At 38.1% G+C, this 23,658-nt stretch overlaps 1 protein-coding gene across 7 annotated transcripts in view; it reads right to left on the bottom strand.

Moving 5' to 3' along the window:
• Positions 1–23,658, bottom strand: part of KCNJ16 (potassium inwardly rectifying channel subfamily J member 16) — a 57,462-nt gene that overhangs the window by 10,240 nt on the left and 23,564 nt on the right. For 2 of the 7 annotated variants that reach the window (XM_074388911.1, XM_074388912.1), the window contains exon 1: positions 17,540–18,418. The exons of the other annotated variants lie outside the window; for them this stretch is intronic. The gene's annotated coding sequence lies outside the window, so the exon portion shown is untranslated. Of the gene's footprint in view, positions 1–17,539; positions 18,419–23,658 lie in introns of those variants that run through there. 7 annotated transcript variants of the gene reach the window in all.

Below are 23,658 nucleotides of genomic sequence, written 5' to 3'. Positions count from 1 at the left end.
TAGCTTTTCAAACAAGGCCTTATCTAGTCTAGGAGAGCTGCATGTCCAAGCTATAATCTGAAAGAGGAAGAAGAATTCACTCAATAAGAAGAGGAATCAAAACTGTTTCCTAGGCAGAGAAGACAATATTTACAAAGACTCAGTGACTCAAAGGTGCATAAAGCATACTTTCCGAAGACTTGAATGTGGGCAGGAGTTGAGATGAGGGAGAATTGAGGCTAGAAAGAGAGACAGAGCCAGAGCATAAGACATCCCACAGGTAACGCTTTGGGTCTTTCTCCCAAGAATGGTAAAAGCTATTGAAGTATCTGAACAAAGAGTATCGCATGACAACTTTTGCATTTAAAAAAGATTGTACTAGCTGTCCAATGGAAGATCAGTTGGGAAATTGGGAGGTAAACCAGAAAACAATTTCAACAACGAGGGAAGAGATGATCATGGCTGGGATTAGCATGAGGCCAGGGAAGGTGTCAGAAGCCACCTCTCACTACAATGCTTTCTCACCTTCCATGTGCAGCAGGGCCACGTGACCTAGGAGTGGCCAATCAGAACTTCACAAACTAGCCTGAATCTTGAGGAAATGATACAGAGGTGCTGACTCGTATTGTTTAAGGGAATGGCAGGCAGTCAAGAGGCCAGTGGTGAGGTGGTGCACATCTAAGTGCTGAAAGAGGTGCATCACAACTCCCTAAGAGGTAGTCTTTGAGAAAAGATTTTTATTGTGCCTTCCTCTTGTGTCTTCTCAAATCAAATTCTCTCTTCCTATATTTGATATTATAAGAAGCTATGTGTTATCTTTTCAATAATATTTCCTTCTGCTGGTATTAGCCAGGGATAATTTTTGTTGCTTGAACAACAACAAAAACATAAAAATAGGTTAAAATTTAGTTACATGTACCTTTTCAAAAAGTATCCTATATGTAAATGTATAGTCTCATCACTCTCCTTTAAATCATCATGCCAACTACCAGCAAACCCTTTAGTTCATTTCTAAGTAGATATTAAATGTATTTAGTTCTCACTGTTGTCAAAACCACTATGTCTTCAGTGGACCACAGCAACAGCTTCTGAAGAGATCTAATTTTGCCCTTGCTACACATCAATCTATTTTCTTTTTTTTTTTCTTGACAGAGTCTTGCTCTGTCACCCAGGTTGGAGTGCAGTGGAATGATCTTAGCTCACTGCAACCTCTACCTAATGATTCAAGGAATTCTCATGCCTCAGCATCCGGAGTAGCTGGAACTACAGTCACATGCCACCACACTCAGCTAGTGTTTTTGTTGTTGTTGTTGTGTTTGTTTGGTGGAGAAATGTCTAAGCTGTATAGTGTTCACTAGGGGTTTCACCATGTTGTCCAAGCTGATCTGGACCTCATGGCCACAAGTGATCTGCCAGCCTCAGTGTTGGAATTATAGGTGTGAGCCACTGCACCCAGCCCTCCTTTAGAACAAAGTCAAAACATGTCACTCTTTGCTTAAAACTCTCCAGTGTCTTCCCATTGCAATTAGAGTAATTTGCATAATGTGTATGGTAAGCAGATTGATATATCTAACCTCTGGCCCACTATCTAAAGTATTTCTTAGGTTCTTCTCACCATTCTGGATAGGTAGAGATCTTCACTGGATCTTCCTTTTTCACTAACAAACACTGGAGTCAGAAAACTACAGCCTGGCCAAATCTGAGTATTGAGTTGTTTCTGTAAATGAAGTTTTATTGGAATACAGCCAGACCATTGTTTAAGGTCTGTGGCTACATATTGTTCCTGAAAATGTTCAGGAAATGCCACCCCAAAATATGCCACTTTGGTAGTTGATTACCTTAAACCTGGGGTTTCCTTGGGGCAACAGATGCAGGTAGTCTTTCTCTGGGATCCCCTTATCTGCCTAGGGACAGATCCTCCAAAAAGAAGTTCTCAGTTGTCATTGACACCCCCTCTCCTCTCCCAGTTTTCTCAACCAGAGATTAACTCAGATACCAGAAGAGGTAACTGGAAGTTTATACCACACTCAGACAAACTTTGTGACAGACTGTCACCTCTTCTTCTATGGATCCATTCATCTTTTCCCCAAGTCATTTATACTTCCTAAATTGTCCACATCGCCACTCTCTTCTCTATCTTATAAAAAGGGTAAAATAAGATTTTAAGTCTAACTGGTTTCTTGAGTATTCACTTCTCTTTCCTATAGAAGAAATTGCACTTGATAAATGCATATACACTTTCTCCTGCTAATCTATGATATAGTTTGGATATTTATCCCTGTGCAAACCTCATGTTGAATTGTAATCCCTAATGCTGAAGGTAGGGATGCTGGGGGCAGTGGGGAGGAGGTGGTCTGGATCATGCAGAGAGATACCTCATGGTTTGGTGCTGTCTTCATGACAATGAGCGACTTCTTGCAAGGTCTGGTCATATAAAAGTGTGTGGCATCTCTCTGCCCCCCAGAAACTTCTCTCTTTCTTGCTTCTACTTTCACCATGTGCAGTGCTTGCTCTCTCTTCACCTTCCTCCATGAATGTAAACTTTCTGAGGCCTCCCTAGAAGCAGATATGGGCACTATCCTAACTGTCCAATCTGCATAATCATGAGCCAATTAAGCCTCTTTTCTTTATAAATTACCCAGTCTCGGACATTTATAGCCATGCAAAACAGCCTAATATAGAAATTTGGTACAGAGAGTTGGGTATTGCTACAAAGACACCTGAAAATGTGGAAGCAGCTTTGAAACTGAGTGACAGGCAGAGGTTGGAAGAGTTTGAAGCACTCAGAAGAAGACAGAAAGATGAGGGAAAGTTTGGAATTTCATAGTGTTAAATGGTTGTGACCAAAATGCCAATAATGATATGGAAAATGAAGTCCAGGCTGACAAGGTCTCAGGTGGAAATGAGGAACTTATTGGGAACTGGAACAAAGGTCACTCATGCATTTGTGCCTTAGCAAAGAACTTGACTGTGTTGTGCCTCTGCCCTAGGGGTCTGTAGAAGTGTGAACTTCATAGTGATAATTTAGGTACCTGGTAGAAGAAATTTCTAAGCAGCAAATTGTTCAAGATGTAGCATGGCTGCTTCTAACTGCCTGTGTTCAGATGCAAGAGCAAAGAAATGACTTAAATTTGGAACTTAAATTTAAAAGAAAAACAGTGTAAAATTTGGGAGAATTTGCAGCTTGGCCACATGGCAGAAGACAAAAGATTTTTTGGGAGACAAATGCAAGCAGGCTGTGGAGCAACCACTTTCTAGAGATATTTGTATAACTAAACGGGAGCCAAGTGCTAATATCTAATACAATGGGGAAAAGGCCTCAAAGCAATTTTAGAACTCTTCAGAAGTCCCTCCCATCACAGGCCTGAAGGGTGAGGAGAAAATAATGATTTTGTGGGCTGGGTTTAGAGCCCTGCTGCTTTGTGCAGCCTTGGGACACTGCTCCCTGCATCCAAGTCACTCCAGCTCTAGCCTTGGCTCAGAGGCTCCAAGATACAATTTGAGTTGCTGCTTCAGAGAGTGCAAGCCATAATCCTTGGTGGCTCCTGTGTGGTGTTAAACTTGCAGGTCCATGGAATGCAAGAGTTATGAGGCTTGGTGGCCTCTCACTTGATTTAAAAGAATGTATGGGAAAGCTTGGGTGCCCAGGCAGAAGCCTGCTGCAGGGGTGGAAGCTCCACAGAGAACCTCTACTAGGGAAGTGCAGAGGGGAAACATGGATTGGAGCCCTCACACACATTTCCCACTGGAGCACTGACTAGTGGAGATGTGAGAAAGGGTCACCATCCTCCAGACATCAGAAAAGTAGATCCACCAGCAACTTGTACTTTGTACATGGAAAAGCTACATGCATTCGACAACCTGTGAGAGCAGTCTCAGGGACTAAACCCTGAAAAGCCACAGATGTGGAGCTACCCAAGACCTGTGAACTTACCCCTTGCACCAGTGTGCTCTGGATGTGGGCCACAGAGTCAAAGGAGATTATTTTGGAGCATTAAGATTTTATGACTGCCCTGCTATGTTTTAAACCTGTGTGGGGCCTATAGCCCCTTTATTTTGACTAATTTCTTCCCTTTGGAATGGGAATGTTTATCCAATGCCTGTTTATACAGTGTCCCTATTGTATCTTGGAAATAACTAACTTGTTTTCTATTTTACAGGCTCGTAGGTGGAAGGGATTTGCCTTTTCTCAGGTAAGACTTTAGACTTTTGAGTTAATGCTAGAATAAGTTATGGGAATTTGGTGAAAGGAATGATTGCATTTTGCAATGGGAGAAGGAAATAAGATTTGGAGTGGGCCAGGGAACAATAATGTAGTTTGGGTATTTCCTCCCCCACCCAAATCTCATGTTGAAATATAATCCCCATTGCTGGAGGAGGGGACCTCGTGGGAGGTGTTTTGATCATGGGAATGAATCTCTCATGGCTTGGTGCTGTCTTCACGATAGTGAGTTCTCATGAGATCTGATCATTTAAAAGTGGTGGTTTCTCCCCCCTCCACTCTATCTGTCACTTTCTCCTGCTTTCACCATGTAATATGCCTGCTCCCTCTTCAATTTCCACCATTCTGTAAGCTTCCTGAGGCCTCCCCAGAAGCAGATGCTGGCATTATGCTTCCTGTACAACCTGTAGAACTGTGAGACAATTAAACCTCTTTTCTTTAAAAGAGGTTTAAACTACCTAGGTTTTAAATTACCAAATCTCAGATATTTATAGCAATGCAAAAATGGACTGATAAAATCTGCCTCTTGCCAGATCATTTTATAGACTCAAATTCTGAACAATTATAAGTTCAGCTCAATTACTGAACTTGAGTGTAGAGGGAAAGTCTTCTCTTTCCTATATCACACAAACTTACAAAGTTGAGTAGCTGTATCAGAGGCCATGCGGTCCACAAAGACTAAAATATTTACCACTTTAAATATTATCCTGTTTTATTTGAGTCTTTACAGAAGAGTTTGCCATACCCTGCTCTAACACTCAAGGATGTTTCCAATTATCTTTTCTGTTGATTAGATTGTTCTGTGAAAAAAATTACAAGCTCCATGAGGAATATGCTTGTCTTATTTACCACCATATCTCTAACAGCTAAAGCAATATGTGGTGTGTAGGCACTTACTAACTATATTTTGAAGAAATAAATGAATAAATAATTGAATAATACAAAGATGATATATATTCTCAAGGAAATTTCACCCTTCATAAGAGAGGGCTTCTAAAACTATAAAAACATCAGCACTGACGGTTCTCGAAATACCAACTCTCAATTTTTTCTGTTTACCTAATTTTCCCTGTTGCAGATACCAGTTTATAAATGGAAAACACAAAAGTTATACTATTTGATTTTATTTATCAGCTTCCTCAGAACTGATGGTAGATCTCAGCATGAAATTTTATATTATTATTATTATTTTCAAAGTTTACTTTAGATTCAGTGGTACACGTGGAGGTTTGTTATTCAGGCATATTGCGTGATGCTGAGTTTGGGATATGAATAATCCTTTCATCTAGGTACCGAATATAGTGCCCAACAGTGAGTTTTCCAAAACTTGAACCCCCCTTCCCATCTAGTAGTCGTCTGTGTCTGTTGTTGCCATGTTTATGTTCATGAGTATCTAATGTTTAGCTCCCACTTAAGTGAGAACATGCAGTATTTGGTTTTCTGTTTCTGTGTTAATTGACTTAAGATAATGGCCTCCATCTGCATAAATGTTGCTGCAAAGGACATGATTTTGTTCTTTTTTATGGCTGTGTGGTATTCCATAGTGTATCTTTACCACATTTTCTTTATCCAGTCCACCACGGATGGGCACCTAGGTTGATTCTATGTCTTTGCTATTGTGAATGGTGCCTTTATCAACACATGAGTGAAGGTAATTTTTGGTGAATGATTTGTTTTCTTTTGAATATAGACCCAGTAATAGGATTGCTGAGTTGAATAGTAGTTCTGTTTTAAGTTATTTGAGAAATCTCCAAACTGCTTTCCATAGTGCCTGAACTAATTTACATTCCCACCAGCAGTGTTTAAACATTCCCTTTTCTCTGCAGCCTCACCAACAGCTGTTGTTTTAAAATGTATTAATAATGAGTCTGACTGGTGTGAGATGGTATATCATTTGTGGTTTAGATTTGCATTTCTCTGATGCTTAGTGATAGCGAGCTTTTTTTCATGTTTTGTTGACTGCTTGTATGTCTTCTTTTGAAAAGTGTCTGTTCATGTAAAAGTGTTTAATTAAATTTGTTGTCTATAATTGAATTACTAGAAAAGTGACTTCTTCAATATTAATGTGTGTTCTTATATTGTCACTTTAAAGATATATTCAAATGCATACATTCAATTTGAACTATTTCTGGAGGTAAGCTAGCTATGTGTGACAGTAGTCTGTGAATCTGGTACACCCTTCAATGCAGCAATTCCATTCTTAGCAATTTTTTCTGAAGAATTATTATAGATGAATACAAAGACATGGCTACACTGGAGGGCTATTTGTAGTGACAAAATCTGGATGTGAATTAGCTATTTTATAAATGAGAGGTTGGTTTCATAGGTAATGGTATAATCATGTGATTACCCTATAGCCATTTAAAGTAATGGAATAGAAGAATGACAGGAAAAAAATGTGGGCTTTTTAAATGAAAATAAAAACAGGGCTGTAAAAATCTTGTGCAATATATATTTTTTAAGTTTAAATATATTTTAAAATGGAGAAAAAAACAGAATGATATACAAGAAATGTTAATTTTTATGTGATTATTTTTTTCTTCTATTCACATATTTATATTTTCTAAAATTTAACAGTAAACAGACATGACTTTTACAGAAAGAAAAACAGGTATTTTCAGTTAATACTTTGAAGGATATTAATTCTGAGGCTTTGTAAAGGGGAAACAAATCAATAGCAATCTAAAAGCATTTATTAGGCTTTTTAAAAGGGAACTATAAATAGCCCAGAGAGGCAGACAGCTGTACAGACATTTAAAGTCAGACGTTGATGCTGTAATTTTTGCTGGAACAATTTACAGACACAAATATAGTGACATTTAATTCATCTAAGTAAAACCAGATCTCATTTAAAACAAGGAGGTGGGGGGAAGAGGGAATCAGATCACATTTGGCCACTGGAGACCAATTAGAGAAATCATGAAAACAGTGGGTAGCAAATTAGGGATAAAGCAAAGTTAGCATTAAATGGGCATCAAATGCATTTCCCCTTTCTGGTGCCTCCTTTTGTCTCTTTCCCATTCCAAACGGTATTAAACTGTCAATACCATTATTTCGTGGCTTATATAACAATGTCTGTTTTGAAAAGCTTTCTTTTGTCTTAATTTTTCAATAACTTTGGAAATAAAATGTTAAGAATTGTGCTATTTTGCCACTTTCCTACTTTAAGTTCTCTATTGCTAGATGTACAAAACTCAAGTAAATGGTCCTTTAAATGAATGAGTCCTGAGGAGGGCAATTACATATTCATGGTACAGATTTGCCTAAATAACTGGCCCTAGCTAGATATTCATAACCTCAAGCTACATATTCATAACCTCCAACACCACCTGTAGATATCCCTACAAGCAGTATAGTATAGTGGTGTTTTGTAAAGTGTAGTGAACTATTTGCTTTCAAATTTTAGGAGCATCTCACACTTATAGATCCTCGAGTTTCACCCCAACCCTGATTTAGTTGGTCCTCAATTGATTCTTATGCATTTTCAAGATTGAGACCTTCAGTTTCAAAGATTGAGGCCTAGATTCTGATACATCAAACTTTGAGTTTAAATACTCGCTTGCTTGCTAGTAAGACTGTGTACTTTTGCACTGACTAAGCAACCTCTTTGAGCCTCTGTTTGCCCACCTGAAAATGAAGATCAGTGGATTGCTATAAGGATAAAAAGAAGCTGTGCTTCCAAACATCCTTTTATCCTAGGTGGTATTATTTAGTTTTTAATCACAGTGCATGTGGCTACAACTATAATCTTAACCAAATCAAATAACGAATGAAAAGTGGAATTATCTGATGGATATCAATATCATCATTCAAGTGTAGATCCAAACGGGGAGAGAGAAAGTTAACTGTCATTTTTCCCCCACCATTAATTATTAGATTGGCTATTTCCCAGACTTGTTTAAGAATTCTGTTTCAGTATCTAATTGCCTTGACCTTCATTACCTTCAGGGAGACATGACAGAACTACCCAGAAGAAGAACTACAAGTGTTGCTTAGAAGTCATTTTGTGCTAGTTACCTGTTTTGTGTTTTTCAACAGAATGACAACACTTTTCATGGTGTTTCTAAATGCCAGGTTACCTATGACTAAGCTTTAATAGCTCCCATATAGTTTTGCATGGGAGTTGCTTTGGTTGAATATATCTGTTCATTTCAGAACAAATGTAATTTACGGAAAGAATATATGTCATGACTTTTGACCTTCTCAAAATTTGGTATTTATGGTATGCCAACAGAAATCCAACTCCTATCTCTCTGTTTATATTTTCCCATTTGTGAGAACTGCCTGCAAACTGTCCACTTTGGCAATTTACAGAGAGTCTATTTATTAGTCTATTCAATCTGCTGGGAATCATTGAACTCACAGATGTGATTTACTCGTAGACCAGAAACTCCCTGGATAGTGTCTACAACTTCTGTGACCTTTAAGTGATTGAGTTTCTGTTTTAAGCTGTTGAAATGAAAACTCAGGACATCTTTATTGGAGAGGAAAATAAAGTAAGTGTTATTGGCTGATGGCTCCATTCCCATTTTCCTTGTGGATATAGATAAATTGAGAAAGCCTTAAAATACAAGACAAAAGATCTTCCTAGGAAGATCCAAATAGATAGCTTCTTGAGACAATACTTTAAGCCATATGTTGCTTGTCATATGAGATTAACTTTCTATTAGTGTGTGCCTTCTCAAGGGTTCTTAGCAGAGAAGCGTTACCACTTACTGCAGATAATAGGAGATTTGGAGAGCCGGCAGAGTTAGTGTATTTGATAGAATCTTGAATTTCCATTTTTTAATACTTTCTCTTCCAATCATACTTTTTATTTTCATGATAGTGCTACAGAAGAAGAATGAATCATCCTGTCCTGATTTGGCAGGTTTCAATTTCATTATCTATGAGTGCCTATACAAACAGCAGCAACCCAAGTTAGTAATATTTTCCTTAAAAAGAGAAGTTATACTGTTCCCAGCATTTCTCAGGCTGGAATATTCATGTTGATGGGCAACAAAGAATTGAGTCTGGGGAAGATGGGAGCACTTTTCCCTTAAACCACGATGGTAAAGTGTTTAAACCTTCAGTGGAAGAGTTTCTATACCATTTAGCCAAATACAACAGTGACAGTAATAGAAAAAAATTATGGACACACCTTTGTGTATTTTTAAATTCAATAAACATTCAACTAGATCTGAGGTACTGTGAAGACTATGATTAAGAATTATGAGGAACATTACGTCCCTTGAGAAGTTCAGTCTTGCCAAGCAAACCACAGCAATGTTGTCAGCACAGCTCTTTAAAAATATGGACTTCTATGGTGGAATAATATCAAAGTGAGAAAGACGATGCTAGATTCAAAAGAAAGGTGACTAGGGTTAAGACTTTTCCCAGCATTTCAGGAACAAAATTGCTTTACTAGCATTCTGCTCCTGTGATTAATTCTTGATTTTCTAGGCGAATGAAGTTGGTGCCATAGATAAGCCATAAAAGGAAAGTAGTGAGAAATCAATTTGCATTTGACTTGGAATATATTAAATGTTTTGAGAAGAGTGCCCTATTAAAACTGGTTTTTGCTCCTTTGATAACAGGCTATCAGATGGGAAAGATGTAACCGAGGAGAACATTCTGGGTTGTTGAACAAAAGGAAGTTTAGGAATTTTAATTTTAATTCCTTGGGCTAATGCATCCAGCAGATAATCTGCCTATGAAAATTGGAGGGGTGCTTGGCTTGAACAGATAGGTGTCCTATATCCAAACCAAAATTATTTCTTAGTCAAGAATGTATATAGTATAGCTACATGGAGAAATATTACCAATATGTATTAAAAATTCAATAAATTTAGATACTGATTTTATTAAAAAGATTATTTATAACAATCTTAACTGTAGACCACATGGCCTCATTTTATTTGACATTGAATAGAGAAGGAGACACGGATGAGATGAATATTTTCTCTGGTAATAAAATTACCTTTTGCTTCAACTTAATCAAAATGCCATTTTATACCCATAAATGATAGATAATATTTGTGAAAAAGTCATTCAACTGATAGATTTGGGAGTACCACAGAACTTTGAAACACAACTGGAAGGATTACACTATAAACTATCTTTTTTTATTCATAGAGTTCAAGATGAGAGAAAGAAATACTGGCCCTCAGCACTTTAGCTGAGAATTATAAACATCATTGGCATTTGAACTCCCAAATCTCATGTAATTTTCCCCTAGAAACATAGACTAGATGCCCTCATTAAAAAAAAGAAAGAAAGAAAGAAACCAGTCCTCAAAGACAGATCATCAACAACCTGTGAATGTGTCCATGCCAGCTCCCTTACCAAGAAACATTTACGAGAGAAGACATAAAAGGCTGAAGGAATATTTGTCCTGTTAGTTATTTATATTTGGCTAAATGTCACTAAAACCCTGTGAAAATCAAAAGAAGTGCAAGGCCCTGCCCGTCAACCCCTAGCCCTCCAGGACTTGTCTTTGGTTCTTGGGTTCTTGGTCCCAGGGGCACATGAAAATGGCCACACACCATCTGCTCTGTGCCATCAAGTAAAGCAGGTCTCTTCTTCCTCTCCTGAGCAGGACCACCCTGATTTCTATTCTTCTCCTTTGAATCAAAGAATGTTCTTTGTAGGAAAGTAACACACTGGGATTGTTGACTGTATTAGTTTTCACACTGCTGATAAGGACATATCTGAGATAGGGCAATTTATTTTTAAAAAAAGAAAGAAAGAAAAAAAGAAGAAGAAGTTCCACATGGCTGCAGAGGACTCACAATCACAGTGGAAGGTGAAAGGCACTTCTTACTTGGCAGCAGTAACACAGCCAAGCAAAAAGGGTTTCCCTTTATAAAACCATCAGATCTGTGAGACGTATTCACCACCAGGAGAACAGTATAGGGAAACTGCCCCATGATGTAATTATCTCCCATCAGGTCCCTCCCACACACATGGGAATTGTGGGTGCTACAACTGAAGATGAGATTTGGGTAGGGACACAGCCAAATCATATCAGTGACCTTGCCTATCTGTGGGCATGTGTACCTGTTCCTTTCCCCAGAGATTTTACTACCAGTTTAATAGAAAAGCACCAATCAAAATCTTATCTCTCCAAGCAGTTATGGCCAGGAAGTCTAATAGTGCAACCAAGTATTCAGTTTGGTACAACTTTGAAGGTCCAGCCCACAGATAATCTATGATGCTAGTAAAGGTTTTTCCATGTGCTCCCATCTTTTGCTTTTAGTGACACCTTCCCCTCAGCCTGGCTCCATCTCCTCTTCTTGGAGCTCAGTGCTTTATCACTCTCCCAAAATCCTAATAGCTATCTAGAAAAGCAGGTTGTACTATACTTTTGTGTTTTGCAAATTAACAAGCTAAGTCTTAGAGAAATGAAGTAGTTTACTAAATTAAGTTGGAAGGCAAAAACAACTAGCATTGCAACCCAGGTCTCTATGACTAGTGTGAGTGGTGCATAATGGTTAATGTCATCCTCATGCCCTGAGATGTGCATATCTTTTGTATATACAGCTTTAACCATGTTTTCTAGGATTCAGGAGATTATATGCTATTCCCCGTAACTCCAGACACCAGGGTTGTAGTGAACTGTTTCAGCATCGGAGGCAATTTTGAAATTTCCCTGAGATATATCTACTCACTCTCCTTATAATATCAGTCCTTGATATACACACTGGGGACACAAGTACCAGGAGCAAGTGACTGTAGCAGACTTCCACCAGATCAAACCATAAAGAATCCAAAACATCAGCAAAGAAAGAGGTCAAAGGAAGCTCAGATCTTGGGGCGATGGGGCAGGGGGGTGCTCTCAGTGAGAGCTAATTGAGTAATGCCTTTTCATGCAGAAGAATGTTTCCAGTTGTGGGATTATGTGGCCAATGGGTAGACTGGAGGGAAAACTTGTTGTCTTCAGACTCCCTTTGGAATGAAGCCAAAGTGTTTTAACACAAAAGGAAAAACAATCCAGTGTGGGTGATGTCACAGGGCATCCTGAGGAAAGCAGCAAGCATAAAGCTTCCTACTGCATGGATCCAAAGCACACAGAATTATCCTGGCATTAATTCCTTCTGCAGCCATGCAGCCAGAAGCTGGACTCTTATGGAAGAACTAACTCTCATCACAAAGACTCGATGCTAGAAATGTGTGTGTGTGTGTGTGTGTGTGTGTGTGTGTGAAGTGTGTAGGTGTGTAAGTCTGGTTCCTGATCTGAGAGTTAGAGATGAACATTCCATTCTTCTTCTCACAGAGTCTAGGTTGTCTGTGAAATCACTGTGAAGAACCGAAGGCTGTTTGCCCTGGGTAGACAGAAAATCATCCTGTCCGTCTCAGGGACACTCTCACACTGTGATCAGAAATCTGCCTTCTAATATAATTATGGTGATTATTAGATATGGGAAGGATGGGGGTAGAGAAGAGTGACCCTAAATGAAAAGCACTTCATGTCACTGGCAACCTTGCATTAATGAAATGAAGACACATTCACACCACAACAGGTGATGATGGAGAGTCTGTTTATCATGCCAAATTAGAGATCAAAGAATTCCTGAGACTGGGAAGGGGAAAAGCACATTTCCATCTTCATGTCCAGAGAAACTTTACAAGGTTAAAGTATGTACCATCATCACAGTCGAGAACTGTTTAAGTAAAAACAGTGCCTTCCCCTTTGAAGAGGGTATATCTCCGAACATTGTAGCTGCAGACAGCCAGGTTTCTGGGTCTTTCAGCCTTGGGAGATCCTTGCTGATGAAATACAGCTCTCACAGCTCCATGCTAGCAGATGATGGGGACGGGGAGCTGAAGAGGATCATCCCAGTGGCTGGGAGCACTTATTTAGGGAAAAGATAGTGAATCTTCAACTAAGTATTATTAGATCCAACACTTGTGGATTAAAAGGCAATGTAATGGCCAGACTTCTAAGGTCGAAAGCCAAGAGTTTAGGATTGCCCACTGGAGTGTGGCATTTTCTGTTCTTGGGATAGATCCAGCTATCATTGTGAAAGGACGGAAATTCAGTTGAGCTGCTGGAACAGGGAGTAAAGAGTGGCAGGGCTTTCGTTAATGAGCTTAACAGACACCCAGTGAAAGAACAGGGGAAGAGAAAGAGGGAGAAACCCAGTGTTGGGGAAGTTAGGAAAAGGGATAATAGGCAGCATATAGACATTTGGGTAAGTAAGAAGTCTATATCAAATAGGTATGACAAAAAAAGAAACTGGCCTCCAGATACGGAGCTGGGGATTAGGACTTCCAAACAGAGAGATGATAATCAGATAAGAATTCTCAGCCAGAGAGAAACACTTCTTAAGTGCCAGACATTTTATGTTCATGAAATGTGTTCAATTCTCCAAGTTATCCTTAGAACAAGGGATCAATATTATCCCCATTTTAAAGATAAATACGTTTGAGATATTTATTCAGGGTCACAGGATAATAAATGTTGGGTGGGAAAAACATGATAAATTTATCTTATTTTGTTGATAAAGTTTTAAGCCTTAATGATAAAAAGAATAGTTGGACATGGAAACAGAGTGACAGTGGGTATTTGGACCTGAACTCAGGAAAAAATAGAAAGCCTAGTCACTAGGACTGGAGCACGGGTTCAGAGCAGAACTCACTGTAATAAATGCTTGCTGAGTCCCCTGAGATGAGTTTTAGAGCCACTCACTTAGATGTTCTAGGAATGACCCATCCCAGAATCTACAGCAGAGGGGACTACATGTGGAATCAAATGACCTCAGCTCTAGGGACTGGAGAAATTCACAAGCAGGGAAATGTAGACAACTGATTATACTAAACAGTCATCAATATCAAGCTCAGAGAGCTAGCAAAAATGGGCAAGGAGAAAGGGAGGGAGGAAAGTGAATGGGGTTAAAAATATATCTTTCCCGGAAAATCAAGGCAAAGATTCAACAAAAATAGTTTTCTAGCCACACAGAATTCCCAGTGGAAGTAGTGAATGCTGGTTTATTGGGAGATATTTCACATCTGAAATGTAATGTTTGATTCCTGCTATCTCTTTTGTTCATAGAGATCACCATAATGGTGAAGGAGCAGAACAAGACCCTCCCTCAAAAGTGATTATGGTAATAGAAGCCACTGGGACACAGTCACTTTAAAGCAGATACTTTGATGTGGCCATTTATAAAGATCAAAATGCAAAATAACTGACCTTTCCTTATTAAATTATACACAAAAGAATGTCCCTAGCCCTAACTTTCATCTTGACCCTCATTACCCCTTATGTCAGCCCATCCCTACATATCTTCCCTGATCTCAACTGCGTGACTGATCTGCAGAGATTGGGCTCACCAGATGGGCAAGGCCCAGGGTGGAATGTGGATGTCTGAAATCAAGAAAAAGAAAAAACAGAGAAGAAACTATTAAAGATGAAATATACCCACATATCCAAAACTTTTATTGAACTCCAACTATATTCCCTGTACTGTGATCTACATGTGCTGAGATATAACCCTGGCTCTAATTAATTCATACCTTTGAATGCAGTAATGAATACTCTGTGTGCATGCAGTAGAGACAGGGGCTCTGCTCTATGATGCTACAAAGGACGGGGCTAGAATCTGTTTATGGATTTTACAGGGATGTAGATTTATTGTCTGTATCATGAAGAATGTTTTTATTGTTAGTATCTTACAATAGAAACAATCTTTTGAGGATTTAAGTGTTTACTCTGAACGTGGATAATCAACTTGAAGAATTTAAGGAAGAGCTTCCTGATTTTGCTAGAAGGCTGAACAAGAAAACTCGGAAGGTCTCTTTTAACATTAATATCTAAAGGTTTTATGTTATGCTATTTTCTTATTAACTGGTAAACAGCACTCTAATTTTATGAGATGAACAGTGGTGAAAGTCTTTCCGAGAGGATTGGAAATAAACAGTGTCAGACTTTATCTTCTCAATAAAGTCAAAACACTTGAGTCTTACTTAAAAAATAATAATAATTTGAGCCATATGTGTCATACCAATAGGGCAGATCATCCTGATCCATGTTTTGATATTATCTGTGCCTTTGTTCATTGCATTGACTTCTTAATTTTAGCTGATCTGTTTTCATTTTCATTTTGTAATTCTGCATATGGCTCAAAGATAACAAAACACTCAGGCTGGATCAAGAATTTTCTGAGCAACAATTAAAAAAAAAAATACAACTCGGCAGAATGGCTACAAGGAAAGTCTCCAAGGATAGATGTTTCTGTCTCTTATTCTTGTTTTCCAGGATGCCCCCGAATCACACTGTGATGTTGGGTGTGTTGCATGTTGAAGGTAACCCAAGCTCAGGTTTTGATGATATAGTTGCCATTAGGGTCTTATGAGGTTCTTATCATGACTTGTGATTCTAGATGTATTACTAAGTGATGTAAACAAAATAGTGCTTTTGCTTTCATCACTTAGATTTGATTTTTAGACAGTCTAATTTCTATTTGAATCTCATCTCCAACATTTACCTATGTGAACTCAGAGCAGTTACTTTACCTCTGTGATCTCCATCTTTTAAAAAGGGACAATTATAAGAATCAAATCAGATAGAATTGTAAAATACTAGGTATCTCGTAAGTGTCAGTAGTTTTTGCCTGAAGCTTAAGCTCTCAAATAAAATAGGAACTCTGACCTTGGCTGACTTGAGGCAGCTCCTGTGACAGTGGTAGAAGAAGCCAATAGGACAAAGCTACTTTAAAGCAGATTTTCTAATGTGGCCTCTTATAAAGATTAAAATGAAAAATGACTGGTTTGTTTTTATTAAACTATGCACACACAAAACAATGTCTCTGGTCCTAACTTTCTTCTTGATCCCCATGACTCCTTATGCCAGCCCATCCCAACATACCGTCCCTCACCTCAGCTGCATGGCTGACCTGCAGAGATTGGGCTTACCAGACAGGCAAGGTCCAGGGTGGAATTCCAATGTCTGGAAGCTGAAGATTAAATATTGCAGGTCAGAAAACCATTGCAGAAGCAGGTCAGGGCTGGTACGAATTGTCAGAAGTACCACTGATATTACAACTGTATTCCACCTTCCTCACTACAAAATTGCAATTGGCTTGTATTTTCTTAACTTGAAAGCAAAACAAGTATTCTTTGGAGGTGCACCACTGGTACATTACCAGGAGCTTAGCTATTAACCCCCTATCACTCTCTATATCAGTTTCTCTCCTTTCTAAAATGGAGCTAACAATAATTGTCTCCATTTACTTTGTGCTCCTTATGTACCAGGCACCATATCGAGTGAAATTAAATAATAGCTAAGATACAGATACGATTAAAGGCTTTAGAAAAGGAGGCAGAGAGAAGCTTAGTAATCTAGGGGAAGGTCATACTGCTAAAACGTAGCCAATTTGGTCTCTACCTTGCAGACTGTAGACTGTCAGAATATCTAAGGATATGACCCCCACTTTATCTGAATTCTCAGGATTATTTTAAGATTTGTGGGAAATTTTTTAAAAGGCAGGGGAGGCACTTTTAAAAGAAAAGCTTAAAGCATTTCATAAATAAATCATGTATGGCTAAAACCTTGGCCATGCATCGATACTGTCTTAGAATTGTCACAAAGACTAGCTGCCTTTCTTCAACTTGTATGACTTCTACTAGTGAAATGGAAACCTGAAGACATGGAATATAGGCGGTGTTATTTACTCCATAGCAACAGTCCAGATGACAAATTGAAAGAAAGCAACATTAAAAGTTCGAAAGCCTGGTGCTTTTATACTTAATCAGATTTCAGTGCTTGAGGGGCTTATTATTTATTGAAGTTACCTTTTAGCATTTCTTTTTCTAAAGAGTCTTTAGAGCAATTCTGTCTATATTTTCAGTTGTGAAGATGTGATTAATTCCAAATTGATGACAATGTATGTTATTACACAGTTTCAAATTCCTGATGCTACTTTGCTGTCACTTTGCAAGAGTGGAAAAGTGACAAAGACATACAAAAAAGACGGATTTATGAATGACTATTTTCCACAGGAAATGAAAGATTCACCTCTTCCACGTCGTTCCATGTCAGTAAGTTATGTCAGCTGGCTAAGTCATCGTCCTTTTAGTCTCTCTCTGTCTCTGAATGTTACTTCCCTTAATGAATCTGCAAATGGCACTGACATTTTTAATAAGTTTGGCTCAGCATTCCGCAGAGATTATATGAGAGAAAGAAAACTTATTCTCAGCTATAGACTATGATGCTTCCATAAAGCATGACTATTGAGCCAAAAAAAGCATCACAAAGGTGCTGATCAGCAGGGATACATGCAGAAAGAATGAGCTTAGGAGAGCAGACAAGCAATTAGTTCAGGTTTGAAACACTTTTAATGCACTACACGATCTTACCTCAGTGAAAGATGATGAAGCTCAGATCTAAACCCCATGCCCTTTTCATCTTGTAAGAGCACGGTAGCTGGGCACCTCAGGGCTCTTTTCTCTTTGCCCTGTTAGTACTTTTCTGAAGCTGTCACCACCTACCGCCATGGAGATGGGAAGCCCCACAGGAGAATCTCTCTCTTCTTTGCCTTTCCGGATACATTCAACACAGACAAAGGCCACTGAGTTCTCAGCTTCGCTCTAGTGAATTGACACTTTCTTTAACTGGTTCCCATGCCTACGCATAGTAGATAGTCTTGCCAATGGTGGCGAATGGAAAACAAGAATCCAGAAGAAATAGCCTTCTTCCATGCCTGTTTCCATCTTTGTCTCTGATCAAACCTCTGTAAGCTTATACAATAATAAAAATCTTTCCACATCACAAAAGTGGCCACACATTACCCTTACATTTCTTTTTATCCTGAAAGGCTGGATTGTCTCTTACTGATACCTCCAGGTTTTTACAACATCTTCCAAGTGTGTTCTTCTTAACTGAAGATGCTCTGTTATTGTCACAGCAAAGATATTTCTATGCAAATGCACACTTTGTCTGACTATGTGACCCTATACCTAGGGCAAACAGCATCTTGCCCAACATCATTTCATTTGGGCTTCAAGGAAGTGTGTGCCCCCCAAAAAGACTATCAACAACCTCAGCAGTGATTCCAAGGACAAAGTTTAGATTTTCTTTCAACATGATGGTTTTGCTTTGCAGTTTGTTCATTTGCCTCCTCTAAATTTCAAATAAGAGAGGGAGCAATTTTCTTGTTAAGAAGAATTACCAGCCAGGCACAGTGGCTCATGCCTGTAATCTCAGCATTTTGGGAGGCTGAGGCAGGAGGATTGCTTCAGCTCAGAAGTTTAAGAGCAACCTGGGCAACATAGTGAAACCTCGTTTCTACTAAAAATAAAAGATGAATTCATTGGACATGGTAGCTTGTGCCTATAGTCCCAGGTTTCTGGGAGGCTGAGGTAGGAGGATCACATGACCCCAGGAGATCCAGACTACAAGTTTGCTATGAGACACCACTGAACTCCAGCCTGGGTGATAGAGTGAGGCTCTGTCTCAAAAATAAATAAATAAATAAATTAAATTAAATTAAAATGAACTCTTACTCAATAAATAGCACAGTAAATGCTGGTGCTATTTACTCAGATAATGGAACTGAGAGAAAAAGAGTTTTGGAGTTGGGGAGTCAATAATTGGCGTTTTAGCATGGAAAGTTTGATATACTTTCTTACAACCAAATGAACATGTCAAGGAGACAGTCTGGAGCTCAGGGAAGAATTTCAGAATGGGAATATAAGATTGGAAATTGTCAATGTACATATAGTATTTGCAACCATGAACATGGATGAGATTATACAAGAGTCAGAATGATTAGAAAGGAGAAGGATTCCAATGACTAAGGCCTGGGACAGTGTGATTTAAAATTGGGAAAATGAGGAGGCTTTAACTAAGAAGACCAAGAAGGAGAATTGATTGAAGTAGGAGGAAAAATTGTGGCATGTATTATGAAGTAAAGAAAACGTTACAAGTAAAAGGCAGTGTGGTCGGGTATAGTGGTTCACCCCTGTAACTCCAGCACTTTGGGAGGCTGAGGCAGAAGGATGCTTGAGCCCAGGAGTTCGAGGCCAGTCTGGGCAAAATACTGAGATGCTGTCTTGACCAAAAAAAAAAAAAAAATATATATATATATATATATATATATATATGTGTGTGTGTGTGTATATATATTTATATGTGTATATATAATACATATGAATATATTATATATGTTTATATATTTATGTGTGCATATAATATATAATTTATAAATATATTTTTATATTTAATATTTAATAGTATGTATAATATTTTATATAATATATAATATATATTTTGTATGTATTATATATATATATTAGCTGGATGGTGATGCACACCTGTAGTCCCAGCTACTTGGGTGGCTGAGGCAGGAGAATTGCTTTAGCCTAGGAAGTCAAGGCTGCAGTGAGCCAGGACCATGCCACTGCCCTCCAACCAGAGTGGCAGAGTGAGATCCTGTATCAAAAAAAGAAGAATAAGAAGAAGGAGAAGGAGAAGGAGAAGGAGAGGAGGAGGAGGAGAAGGAGAAGAAAGAAGAAAAAGAAGAAGAAAGAAGAAGAACGAAGAAGAAGAACGAAGAAAAAGAAAAGAAAAAAGAAAGAAGAAAAGTAGAAAGAAGAAGAAGAAGGAGAAGAAGAAGAAGAAGAAGAAGAAGAAGAAGAAGAAGAAGAAGAAGAAGAAGAAGAAGAAGAAGAAGAAGAAGAAAGAAAGAAAGAAGGAAAGAAAGAAAGAAGGAGAAGAAGAAGAAAAAGAAAAAGGCAGTGATCATTGGTGTTACATACTAACAATATGTCAAGATAAGGCCAAGAATTGACCATTGGATTTAGCAGTGCAGTGTCACTGGTGACTTTGATGAAAGATGTCACAGTAGAGTTTTGGAGATAAATGCCTGATATGACTACGGAGAAGTGAAAACAGGGTGACAGGACGTGGAGAAAGCATGCAGGAAGCCTACAGAGAGTTCTGCTGTCAAATGGAGTAGACAAATGTGATGGATGGGAAGGTGTGTGGAGGTCCAAGTGGGGTGAATTTTCCAGAGAAAGAGTTATTTGTTTTGTTTTAATTTTTCACATAAGATTTTGCCAACTGATTTTTTTTTTAATTAAGCAAATGTACTGCAATTTTTCCTGTGTGTCATTGGTATTAAAAATAACTATTTTTGGTGAATCTGAAGAAGTTGTCCTGTTTGATCTTGTAGTTTCATTGTAAAATCATGGGGAGAGAATGGAATACTATTTTGTTTTCTGTTTGTTTGTTTGATTGATTTGGAGACAATGTCTTGCTCTGTTTCCCAGGCTGGAGTGCAGTGGTGCAATCTCAGCTCGCTGCAATCTCCGCCACTCAGGCTCAAGCAATTCTCCTTCCTGAGTCTCCCAAGTAGCTGGGACTACAGGCTCACACCGCCACACCCAGCTAATTTTTTTTTTTTTTTTTTTTTTTTTTTTTTGTATTTTAGTAGGGATGGAGTTTCACCATGTTGCTCTGGCTGGTCTTGAACTCCTGAGCTTAGGCAATCCACCCACCTCAGCCTCCCAAAGTGCTGGGATTACAGGTGTGAGCCACCACGCCTGATATGGAATACTATTTTGAATCAACCACTGGGTCCTATGTGCATGTGATGTTATTAACCACTGGTTTCAACTAATCAGGTGAAAATAAATAATTCAATCAACTATTTTCCATCTTTCCTCTCTTCTTTTTCCCACCTCATGTAAAATACTCTGCCTAATTTATTCTTAAATAAAACATTGTTTTTATAATCATATAAAACAACATAAACTATAGAAAATATAAATTCTGTGATAATACTTTTCTGTAAACATTAACTAAAATGTCCTAAAATCTACAATTTAATTGTAATGTAATTCTAAACTACTTGTTCACTAACAACATTGCTTGATGTACAGTGAATGCTTAACACTTAATTCTTTTTAAAAAAATGGATGAGTGACTGAATAACATAGCACTAAGGAAATCTACAATTATTGGTGACAGGCGCCCGTAATCCCAACTACTTGGAAAGCTGCAGCAGGAGAATTGTTTGAACCCAGGAGGCTGAGGTTGCAGAGACTGCACTCCAGTCTGGGCGACAGAGCAAGACTCCATTTCAAGAAAAAAAAAAAAAAAAAAGAAAGAAAGAAAGAAAAAAGAAAAAGAAAGCTGCAATTATAACCATTTACTTTAAGAATCATATTAGCATTAAAACTATGTTATAGGTTTGAGTCTTTTACAAACCAAAAGAAAAAATAAAACACCAGATAAATCGAGTCTACTTAACCTAGCAGATTGATATATTAATGATAGCTAGAGATAGATAGATATAATTTTTTATATATATGGCTTTTATATAGCTTTTGTAGTACTATTGATAAAATACTAAATTGTTCTCAACAGAATATTTTAAATGCACAGAATATCCTAGACCTGAGTTTCTCAAACTCAATATTTAAAGCCAGAAAGTTCTGTTGTGAAAAGATGACCTGTGCTTTGGTACTTAGTTTAACGGCATCCCTAAACTCTTCCCACTAGATGCCAGTATGACCCCAAACCCAGTAGTGACATCCAAAAATCTGATCAGACATTGCCAGATGTCCCATGGTGAGCAAAATCACCCCAGGTTGAAAATCACTGTTCTAGACTCAAAAAAACCACATAGACCAGTTTTATTCTTAGTTAGTAGAATGTATAATAGAATAAGGATTCACAAAATATATAAATAGCATTTCTTTCATAAAATACAGTAAAGTTGAATTATCTAAGGAGGGAGTAGATGTGTAAAATGTGGACAAAAGGAAGCAATGTTTGTAACACCAAATTTGCTCTGTAGAAAAGCTTATGTAAATATAAATGTATAAGTAGAAAGCTGGACTTCAGGAAAAATGAGTAGCGATAAAGCACATTTTCATGGAGGAAAAAGCTCAAATATTGGTTTTTCAGAGATCACATTAAAATTGGTTTAATTTCTTATCTTTAAAGAGAGAGGCTACACAGTGGTTAAGAATTGAAATAAAGCGCCACTCTGTCAATTAGAATTCTGTCTTTCCCTACTCTGCGCCTCAATCCCCTACTCTGTAAAAGGAAGATGATAAAAATATCTTAGCTCTTAGCAGAAGTAAATGAGTTTATATTTGTAAAGCACTTAAAACACTAGCAGGCAAAAATAAATGTCATATATGTGTTTGTTAAGTCTGATTGGGAGAGTATAAAGAAAGTTGTACATAATTCGGTGAGTGAGAGTCATGTTTCCCAGATGGTGAAAAGACAAACAGAAAATAAAAAGTACTGAAGGAATTTACATGGATGAAGAAATGGGCAGAGCAGTACCAGGTAAAATGAAAGACCTGCAAATGAAAGGCATTGATCTTGGAGGAAAACTGTGCAACTATTCTTCTGATAGTCCCTATGATTGTCAAAGTAATTTAGTAATTTGAAATACAGAAAACAATTGCCTGACTTTTATGTAATGCCTTGTAGTCACTAGGAAATGAACACGATTTTTAATTTTTAACTGATTTTTCTTATCCAACTAAAATGTGTAAGTTGCTCTGTACAGCCTCAGCCCCTCCTGAAATCCTGCCTTCAGATAGACCCAGAGAAACTTCACGGGTGCCATTTTTGCTGGCCTCAGGGCTTCCTGTTTTTCTAACTGCCTGGTTACCATGGGATATAGAGGAAGTGTCTGAAGTTCTCACTGCTAAACAGACTTTCCTCCTGTAGATCTCTCGCACTACTTATGATTCTAGTTATTTGAATCCCTCTAATGTATTTTCCTTTCTTTGGCCAAACCGTGCTGAAGTGAAATCGATAATCCTAACAGATTTCAAAATCTGAAATCATAAATAAATCAGTGATGAGTTGGTTAACATGTAGGGTCCTCTCAAATTAGTGATAATCATATAATTTTAAAACTTAACAGTGAGGCTTAATAAGCGTTTCAGTTTGGGTCACTTTTTTTGTGTGAATTTGAGTGAGTTATTTTTCTTCACCTTGTGTCTACCACTAAACAGAAATAGTACCAGGCAAAGACCCTCTGAGAATTGCCAAAATGATTGAGTGAGGTAATGGCCATAAGAAAATTCAACCCACAATGAGAAGGACATTAATACCCAAGCATTTATTGCCCCAGTTCCTCGACACCACCCCTCAAGATGGGTGTCCATCTCCACTTGACTGTTTTCATGGACTAAGACCACACTCACCCCAAAACGTATTCTATTCCTATTTTATGATGACTCAAGATTACCAATGAGGAAATCCTTCCTTAAACTCAGATAAAAATGTGTCTCCCTACAGCTTTTACAAGACCTTCCTGTCCTCTTGCTGTCCCCTGAAACTCTGCAAAACAAGTCTTTTACTACGTCCAGCAGGCTGTTCTTCACATAAACATTCTGTAGTTGCTTCTTTACCTTCTAACTCAGTCTTCACTTCTTGCAGTGAAAAATCTCCAATTATCTTATTTTCCTCAATATCTTTAGTGATTTTTGAATCTGTTACTTTTGGC

The sequence above is a fragment of the Saimiri boliviensis genome, chromosome 17 (genome assembly GCF_048565385.1).
Source record: "Saimiri boliviensis isolate mSaiBol1 chromosome 17, mSaiBol1.pri, whole genome shotgun sequence".
Classification (NCBI taxonomy): domain Eukaryota; kingdom Metazoa; phylum Chordata; class Mammalia; order Primates; family Cebidae; genus Saimiri; species Saimiri boliviensis.
This window is presented reverse-complemented; position numbering and strand designations above follow the sequence as displayed.